General features: G+C 36.9%; 1 pseudogene; it reads right to left on the minus strand.

Moving 5' to 3' along the window:
* Positions 1-4,957: 4,957 nt before the first annotated feature.
* LOC130020853 (uncharacterized) lies at positions 4,958-5,166 on the minus strand (annotated as a pseudogene).
* Between the last annotated feature and the right edge of the window lie 5,635 nt (positions 5,167-10,801).

A 10,801-nucleotide genomic window follows, 5' to 3' on the forward strand; every position in this document is an offset into this window, starting at 1 on the left:
ACCAGGGAGTAAGATTATTAGAAGTCTCTATGGGGTACTTTATGAACTCTGGTTTTCTGTTTTTGCAAAACAAAACTTCAGTCATTTGAGCAAAGTAGGAGTTGATGTCATTTAGGCTTTTTAGAGTTTCCTTTTAAATACCCTGTTGCAAATTGGCCATTACTGGGTGTAGCAAATATGAAAGATATATAGTTTTATAAATCTTTACAATAATTTATGGGAAAGTTGTATTTTTGTTACCAAGAAGGTAATGATTCCAATAGTTAAAAGTGCTCAAATTCTATGTATTTATTTTGATAGGTAAAACAGGACTGACAAGTAGCTAAAATGGAGACTAGAGAAGGAATCAAAGATGTCTCTATAGGTTTTATTCTGGTATTTGTTATTTATCATTTAGTATAAGCTTTGGAGAAATACAGATAAGACTACTTTCTCCATTCAAGTTAGTCCTTGCTGTGTAAGAAACTATCCCTTATCATAAATCCTAAATACAGAAAAGATCACAGTATATAATGGAGACAATCTGGATGTGAAAAAATTATTTTGATATCATATTGGGATATTTCACCTTGAGTTGTACTCAATAGTCTAATTTAAAGCTGAATAGTGCATGTGGTAAGGACATTTGTGCTAGTTATTATATCTCTCAATGAGGATGCACTTGTGAAGTTACTAATTCCAAAAGAACATTTTCCACCAAACCTCAGGTATAGTACTACTTTCTCAAAGTCACAAAGCTGACCATATTTAAAGGGAGGATACATGGAATCCTAACTCAGTGCCACCCCCGAGAATGTCATGCAACAACTGGAATGGGAAGAAATGAGAGTAAAGATAGACGGTCGGCAACTACACCATCTCCGTTTCGCTGATGACATCGTTCTAATAACACCAAACTTCAGCCAAGTGGCACAAATGCTGGCTGACTTTGACCAGTGAATGTGGAAAGGTTGGACTGCAGCTGAATCTCACCAAGACAATGTTCATGAAAAACGAACTAGTCCCTGATGCTCTGTTTGAACATCTCCGCACGCAGCAGCTATGTGTACCTGGGTTGAGAACACAACATGAGGAACGACTTCTTGCCAGAACTGCGCAGGAAGAAAAGAGCTATGTAGAACACCTTCAAGAGCATGGAAGAAGGTCTTAAGAAGACAAAGAACTTTTGGCTCCTGGCACATCTCTTCGGCTCCACTGTTCTTCCTGCACTAACATAAACCTCAGAGACCTGAGCCCTACGATAACAGGATGAGAACGCTATCCAGATCACCCAAAAAGGATTCGAAAGAGCTATGCTTGGAGTATCATGCTTCATTCAAGTGAGAGAAGGAATCCAGAGTTCCAAATTCCGTCAATGATTGAAGATCAGGGACACTGCCTCATTTGCCAAGGCATCGAAAATCACATGGGCCGGACACTTAATGTGATTTGGAGATGACCCCTGGACTAGAGCTGTTACCGACAGTATTCCATGTGATGTCAAAAGAATGTGTAGCAGCCCACCTACAAGATGATCAGACTTCCTTGTCAAAACCCTGAACAAACGGTTTGAGGCTCTTCGTGTTCCTGGAGCGAGCAGAAGCCATTGGGCTACACTGGTACGTGACAGGGACGAATGGAGATGTTACTGGTGCCTGCTGGAGCAAATTGATGATCAACAGGATGCAAGTGATACAAGTGAACTCTCAATGGCAAGAATAATAAAGTCACATTTTAAGAAGAATATGTAAAATAGGAGCTATTGTTTAGTCACTTTTGAAATATGCAATTTATCATCTTCATTGCTGTATCTTTTCTGCTCAGCAAATTGCCCAATTTATATTAGTTGCTAGGTAAATCTGAAATAATTAAAATGTTTCTCTTTATATCTATCTTCTAATGCATTATACAAAGTTCCCTTCATAATGAATAGCTTGGAATGTTCCTTTATATTGGTTTTGGCTTCCTCCTAGGGATTAGGCAGTTTATAAGGAATGATTCCATGAACTAATTCTGTATATTTCACCTAGACAGAAACTTTATTTCTTCCATCTGAACTATTAAATTGCCAAAGGTTTATAGGAACAATAGTTATCAATATTTCTTTGTTATCTTCATTAGGAAATTACCACATTTCTTTGAAAAATGTTACATATAACAAATACCATTATTGTATTAAACAGTATAATTTTCTGGAAACCGAATGACTAGTTTTATGTATTTGGCCTTCCTATAAAACTCTGGACTAGACATTAATGTCTAGCTATTACAGTAACAAAAATAATACACATATTGATTTGTAAAGTGCTTTTCTTGTGCAAAGTTCAAAGTCTTTACTTAAAATTTTTGCAAAGAAATAAATTAAGGGCCTTATTTTCCTGGAACAGTAAAAGGCTGGAGCGATAGCACAGCGGTAGGGTGTTTGCCTTGCACGCAGCCAACATGGCCGACCCGAGTTCGATTCCTCCGCCCCTCTCGGAGAGCCCGGCAAGCTACCAAGAGTATCTCGCCCGCACGGCAGAGCCTAGCAAGCTCCCTGTGACGTATTGGATATGCCAAACACAGTAACAACAAAGTCTCCAATGGAGACGTTACTGGGCCCGCTCGAGCAAATCGATGATCAACGGGAGGGCCTGGAACAGTAACTAATCTAATTAAAAATTATATCTCCAAACTCTTTAGAATGTACTGTTTAAAATTTTATTATGTATTATTTTCCTATAGCTGCATCTGAATACTTGGGGAGACTCTCAGTGTACCATAACAGGATTAAAATCCAATATTCCTATTTCCGAATTTAGAATATGGGCTATGACATTTACTGAATAGAATGGAACACTATACTTGGTGATTTACAAACAAAACCATGGGTCTCAGAATGGTTTTCACTTGCTTATGTTTGTCTGGTACTGTGACTCATGCTATTTTCACTGTGAAGAAACTACTTCCCAGATTGTACTTAGAAGTTCCTAATAATTCTACTCATATTTCTTTAGATAGAAACTAGTCTTATGTTGTTCTGATAATTAGTTATTTTGATAATTTGTCAACTTAAATCAAGGTCTTTCGTACTTGCTAGGAAGATTTTTGCTATTTGCCTAACAAAGAGAACTTATCAATATTCTTAGAATATCCTTTGAACTATTTTCCTGAGATAATTAATTTCATTTTTCATTTTGGTGTTACAGCTGGGGTGCTTAGAGATCAGTTTGCTCCTGGCTCTGTGCTTTAGGAATCATATAGTGCTAGAGTTTGAAGTAGGCCATTCACACACCAGCACACAACATGTACACAGTTTATTGTGCTTTCTTTCCAGATCAGTCATTTAATTTTGTTACTAAATTTAAATTTCTTATCTTTCTTATCTTTTGTGTAACATGCTTTTTGATAGTAAGACATTTAAAACTCTAAATTTCAAATCAAGCTAAAGCTCAAAATATAAGATGAAATATCTTTTTCGTGATTATTTTCATAAGACAGAAGACAATGCCAGACCCAGAATGCTTCCATACCTTGGTTCAGAAAATAGTCTTATCTTCTTACTATACCATAATAAACACTGAGAATCTGGTCAGTAGTTCAGATTCCCTAGAATTATAGTGCTTAGTTGTCTTTTCAGTCATTTTAAGAGGAGTATTGCTAGTCGACTTGAGATTCTCTGATTACATTTATGTCCATAGGTCAGATTTGCCAGTAAGACTCAGCCTAGGGCCTACTGCATTAATTCTTATCTTCTTTCCCAACCAGGGTTACAATTATCAATATCACTGTGGGCCTTCTCTAGTCTGATTTGTAAAGCTTTCCTGATATTTGTCTACCCTGGCTGATGTATCATCAAGTTTCTCTGTACCTGCCAGTTTTCAGAAGCACTGCCTATGTCTGAGCCACTCTTGAGACCCAATCATATGTAATAGTCTCCTATATGGCAAAACCACAAAGCAATAAACCAACTAAGGTAAATTTTACGTAACTTTTATGTTTTTGTTTTTGGGGGCCATATATGGCGGTGCTCAGGAGTTAATCTTGACTCTACACTCAGAAATCACTCCTAATGGTGCTCAGAGGACCGTACAAGGTGCTGGAGATCAAACCTGGCTGACTGCATGGAAGGCAAGTGACTTACTCACCGTCCTATCTCTGGCCCCAAATTTTATGTGACTTTAAATTTCAGCCTATGAAATCTTTCACAAGTGTCCAACAAACACATTGGAAAATGTGCTTTAAATTTTAATACACCTTTGTGAATTTAAACAACAACAACAAAACCCCAATATTTAGAGCTATCAATTTAAGAATTGTGTTTTGGTAGATAGTCCTGGGTTTAAGATGGTTGCCTTTCAGGAGTCAGACTCAGTCATCAGCCAGAGAGCATCTTTGGAGCATTGCCAAGGTGGCCTAGGTATTCCCTGGTACCACGGGGTCTAAGAAGCACTGCGGCCTCCATGGGTCAGGCATTGAATCTTCCATGACATTGTTGACTGAATCACTGGAAGATCCCCTCTGCATTATTACCTCTTCCCCTCTTTGAGAGAAAATATTTCTAAAGAACATTTTTTAAAAGTTGGAAAAGGTAGCAAAGTGCAAATCATGTACAGCTGATCTTTGTATCAAAACACTATTTGTGAAGTGATTATTACTTGTTATTCTTTCTCAGAGGGAGAAGTTGGGACCAAGTTTATGTTCAGAAAAAAAGTCAATGATTGTTACTTTTTTCTAGTTGGATTAGCATGATATCAACTCAGACCTATTATCTCTAGAATAACATTATCATCATTGGCAAGACTAAAACACTGCTTGCCAAACCTCAGTGTCAGAGGTAGGTAGTGGTCACAATGCTGAAATAAGCTTTTGTCTTGTCCTTTTGCTAAAAGCCTCAAAACATTTGTAACTTTCTTAAAACCAAGAGCAGTTTGATGAATTGAAGGTGAGGATAGTGAACCAGATGAAACCACAGCAGCTGTCTGCACTCTAAAGACTGAATGGGTCCACCCACCATGCAGGACCTGTGTGAACACCAGGATATGAAACATACTACAGAGGTGAAGTAATTAAGCAGCAAGGAATGAGTAGAACTAACATTCTAATAATGCCCTTTCTCTTACTATTAATATTATTATTACTATTATTATTATTATTTTTAGAATAACATCACTACACTTGATCTTAGCCAAAAGGCTGAGAAGCTGGAGCGATAGCATAGTGGGTAGGGTGTTTGCCTTGCACGCAGCCAACATGGGCGACCTGAGTTTGATTCCTCCGCCCCTCTCGGAGAGCTCGGCAAGCTACCAAGAGTATCTCACCCGCTTTGCAAAGCCTGGCAAGCTACTCGTGACGTGTTCCATATGCCAGACACAGTAACAATGAAACTCACAATGGAGACGTTACTTGGCCCGCTCGAGCAAATCGATGAACAATAGGAGGACAGTGACAGTGACAGAATAACATCAGTAAGAAGACTATCTACAGATAATCTCTCTACAATCCCGAATTTTAACATTGCATGTGTTAATTCCTCTCACCACTTCCTTCTTGGCTAGTCCCGTTAAATCTCAGGAACCTTCTTCTGGGTTCTTAAATCAAACTATTTCTTCCTCTGGAGTTTTGTGCTGTTTTTCCTGCTTCTAAGCTACTATAAGCTACAATTCAAGTCTGACTGGAGAAGTCTACTTGATTTATTACCTACATAATCCTGTTTCCTTTCATAGTTCCCTCATCACTATGTCTTATTTTTCATTATTATTTGGTATATTTAATATACATGAATTTGTTTATATTCTACCTCTCCATATAAGGATTTAAATTCCATAAAACAAATTTTTTAGTTCCATTTAATATTATAATCTTAGTCCATAAAAGTAAATGGCACTGAGTAGATGCCAAATATATCTTTGTTGAAAAGTAAGTTTTAAATATGTTGCCTAATTATATTAGACATTTTATTTTGTTGTGCAAAATTCCCAATAAAAAATAGGGTGGACTATTTAAGGAAATAAAAGGTGATTTTCTGTTTAAGACTGGCTCAGAGTAGAGAAAATTGATCTCTCCAAGATATGAGCAAGTTTAAGATTTCAAGAGACAAAAGAAGTTTTAGCTAGAAGTAACTATGAATATGTGAGCTTTTCACCCAGCTTACTGAAATCTTTGAATCCATAAAAAAGCCAGAATACAGGGCAGGGAACTCAATCTAGTTTTATTTAAACTCAACAAAATAAGGTGACCTGAATTGGCATCTTGTTATAATTAATGGGAATACTTTTTATTTTATACCTTATAGTTTGTATGGGGCAGTGGAATTTTAACTAGGACATAATAAGTTCCAGTTTCATACATCTGGCTCATTCAGCTTGTTATATTGGCTGGGTTTTTATAGCTGTTTGCTGATCTCACTTTCAGAAAACAAGAAAATATCAAAGACTGTGATATGCTAATTTCAGTCATGCAGTACTCTTTCTTAGAAAACATTAATCATTCTGTGAAAAATTGCTTATTCTGACTCTCCATCTGTGATATGACCTTCTTATATATGCAGAACTCTGTAAAGGTCTGAGTCCTTCTAGCTAATGGGACAAGAGTACTTTCTCTTATTTCACCTACACATGTAATATCTATGACCCAAGCTCTTCCGGGATAAAAAATCTCACTACTAAGACATTTAGAAAGATAAATTAATCCCAACCTCCAAAGGGTTTATCTTGAATTTCTGGTGATAATTCATAAGCAATTATCTAGTCATCTGAAGCATCATAAAATGAAACTTTGATTTCTCTGGAAGGAGAAATTAATTTTTAACAGAATTTTCTAAGTCAATACTTTCTAGATTTTTAACATACTCTGCACATTAATAAAAATAAGACCAAAATTATTATGGTTTAATATGAAATGTTTTATTTCTCTCTTATTCCCATCAAAATTTTGACTCTTTAATCATAGTGTTTTAAAAAGACTGTGATAAGCAATTGCAAATAAATACTACATAAATCTAGAGAGTTATCATACATAGTTGGCACTGTTAGTACAAATGGTAAAAATGTGGAACTTAAGATATCACTAAAGATAACACCTATAGAAAAGAGGTATAAATCAGAGATGTTAGCAACCACATAATACTCAAAACCAGCTTAATTATAAAGTGGTACGGAAGTTGCCCTCAATTAATAACAAAATTGTAAGGATCAGAATATTTTCCATTCAGTTCTGATACTTTTCTACAGATTGCTATAGGTTTTTCCACGAACTTTCCTATCATACTCATTGACTCTAAAAGACTAAATAGAGAAAGGAGCTTCTGGAGAAATAGTACCGGAGCTAAGGCATGCAACGTTTAGGCAGCTGACTCTGGTTCAATACTGGCACAGCAGAAATTTCCCCCAGGACCCCCAGGAGTAACTGCAGTACATATAGTGAGAAATAGCCCCTGAATATTGCCAGCTATCACTCAAATCCTCTACACCTTCAAAACTATTTTAGAGAGAAAGATTAAAATATCAAATGGATGTGTTAGATTTTATCAGATATCTATGAAAAATACAAAAAATAAGACTGAGCACTGAGATCTTTATAAATTTTTTATTAAAAACTCTTTTGAAAAGGAGATCACTCACTATGCTCATGTATGCATAAAACTTCCATACAGCAGTCTCTAAGTTTAATCTCCTGCTCAAAGTAGTTTCCTTCCAAGAACCACTGGACATAGCATTAGGAGCCCTCAGGTATCTCTGGGTCAGAGCATTGTACTATTCCAATTTCACTGGGAGTGTAATTCCCAGGTTTCATAAGCACCACTTGGGATAACAAACATTAACATCAATAGTGCTATAAAAGATTCATATAAGACATATATATGACATATATATATGTCTTATGGGCTGGAGTGATAGCACAGCAGGTAGAGCATTTGCCTTGCACACAGCCAACATGGCCAAGCTGAGTTCGATTCCTCCACCCCTCACGGAGAGCCTGGCAAGCTACCGAGAGTATCTCACCCTCACGGCAAAACCTGTCAAGTTACCCGTGACGTACTCGATATGCCAAACATAGTAACAAGTCTCACAATGTTACTGGGCCTGCTTGAGCAAATCGATGAACAATGGGAGGACAGTGACAGTGACATATATGCCTTATATGAATCTTTTATAACACTATTGATGTTAATGTTTGTTATATATATATGTGTTAATGTAAGTTATATATATATATAACTTACTGAGCACATTAAATTTTCTTTATTATCTTTTTTCCCACTTTTTGGGTCACACCTAGCGATGCTCAGCAGTTGGTTACTCCTGACTCTGCACTCAGGAATTACTCCTGGCGTTGCTCAGGGGACCATATGGGATGCTGGGAATTGAACCCGAGTGGGCCGTATGCAAAGCAAATGCACTACCCACTGTGCTATTGCTCCAGCCCCATCTTTATTATCTTTTTAAAAGCATATTTTATGTGTGGGCTGGAGAGATAGCACAGTGGTAGGGAGTTTGCCTTGCATGCAGCCAGCCCGGCCGAGCCGGGTTTGATTCCTCTGCCCCTCTCGGAGAGCCTGGCAAACTACCGAGAGTATCAAGCCCTCACGGCAAAACCTGGCAAGCTACCCATGATGTAGTCAATATGCCAAACACAGTAACAACAAGTATCACGATGGAGACATTACTGGGCCCGCTCAAGCAAATCTATGAACAACGGGAAGACGGTGCTATTTTATGTTTTAAAATTCTCAAGACAAAGACCCTTTCTTCATACTTCATAAAAGTGTGTACTGGAAGACAATGTACCCTACAAAGTGAGTCTAGGTGTGGGTTGTCATCAAAGCTAAACAACCCGTTTCATTTAATGATCACTGTCACTGTCACTGTCCTCCCATTGTTCATTGATTTGCTCGAGCGGGCCCAGTAACGTCTCCATTGTGAGCCTTGTTGTTATGTGTTTGGCATATTAAATACAATTTAATGATCAATTTCTATTTATAATAAAAATAGAAAGATTTTTATCTCTAAATATTTTATAATTTCCTATGGTATTTCTTATTTTTATTGATTTATAATATTGTTTAATGAGTGCAAGCATTGGTTTACAATATTATGTAATTTCAGGGGTTTAGTTCATATCACATTCCTTTATTTGTGTAATATTCACTACTCATACCACAACTCTGTCATCTACTGCCCAAAAGACCACCGTGCTCATTTTCTTTACTTTCCCTTCCTCTCTGGCTACTCCACAGATTTTATGGAATCCATAGTTTTGTTGTTTTTACTAATTTGTTTGCTTTTGTTATCCATGTTCTACACACAAGTGAGAGATCATCTTATAAAGTCTTCACTTACTTACTTCACCTAGTAAATCACCTTAAGCTCAAACAATTGTTTCTCAAAAGCATGTTGTCCTTTTTTTTAATGACAGAGTAGTTTTCCATTGAGTATATGTTTCATATCTTTTTTATCCAGTCATGTGTTGATGGACATTTAGATAGGTTCATATTTTGGCTATTTATAGTAAATAAGTGTCCTAAAAACAATTATTAAAGGTGTAAATATTCTTTGGAATTAGTGTTTTCATATCCTTTGTGTGAATGCTTGAGGTGATATTTCTAGATCATATAGCTTGTCTACTTTCATTATTTTTAAAGGAACTGACATATTGTTTCCTGTAGAGGACATACTAATTTACATTTAACCAAGCATAAACTAGGATTTATAAGTAAATTATTCTTTCCTTATCATTTTATCATTCCCTTTAGACAAAGGAAATTAGCAGGGTCATTTCAGAAAGTGAGCAAGCAAAGATAACACAAAACAAAACAGAGATATACACCAATGCCCTTTGACTATTAATCATTGAGTTATTTGTGTCCCAGAAAATTACCCCTGTAAAGCAAACAGGACATCTTAAAGAAAGATGGAGTTCTGTGGTGGTCTCTTCTGAGGGTCCTCTGTGTATTGCATATTGCTAAACTGGGGTTGAAAGTCCGTTTACAGAGAACTGATGTCTCTAACTCTAGTTGTAAAGATTTCTCCAACTTGGGGACCTGCCTGAATATTGATTTATCACTTTGAAGTTTCACATATTTTTTCTCAGTCCATTGTGATTTTAGCAAACAATCCCCATGTCTCTTCTGAAGTATGCTTAATAGTAGACTTTGAAGACAGGCCTGCTCTTTGTTTTATGGTTCAGTGGAATATCCTTCCCAACTGTATACTTAATCTCAGAGTTTGCGGTACAGCATGAGGATTTAGCTGCCACACTAAATAAAACCTTGTAATACCCAGAAGAGATTAAATAGCACAGGAATCCTGTTCCCACCTCTGTCCCCCACCTGGAAGGCTAAATTGATTTCCTGCTCATCAGAGAACAAATGATTTTTTTCTCATAATATCTCCAACTTTAGAGTGCTTATTTTTATTGCCAATGGCAAATTTTATAAAATCCTAAGGAAAAATGATTATTTTATATGTGTCACCAAATTTCTCAAAGGGTTTGTAATCCTATAAAATATTTTCCAAAAGCTGCCATAAAAATGAGAAAAGTCATGAGTACTGTCACCACTCTTTTTGCAGAAGAGAACCATTAGAAATTTCCTATCATGTCTAAATAGAAGATTTATATATGGACAAGATAAAAACATCAGTGAGTCCAGATTGCATGTCCTTCTCTCCCAGAAGGGAACATTGTGAAACCCCCACTCTTGGACTGTGAAAACCCCTCCACGCGGGAGGTGTGTGAGCTCCTTTCCGCTTGGATGAGCTATGAAGGATTACACATTAAGGGATGTCCGAAGGCTCTCTGGGCGGCTCTCTCTTGCCTCCCACATTCAGTGCTCTTGAACTGC

Source organism: Sorex fumeus, unplaced genomic scaffold, assembly GCF_029834395.1.
Source record: "Sorex fumeus unplaced genomic scaffold, SorFum_2.1 ptg000013l, whole genome shotgun sequence".
Lineage (NCBI taxonomy): Eukaryota > Metazoa > Chordata > Mammalia > Eulipotyphla > Soricidae > Sorex > Sorex fumeus.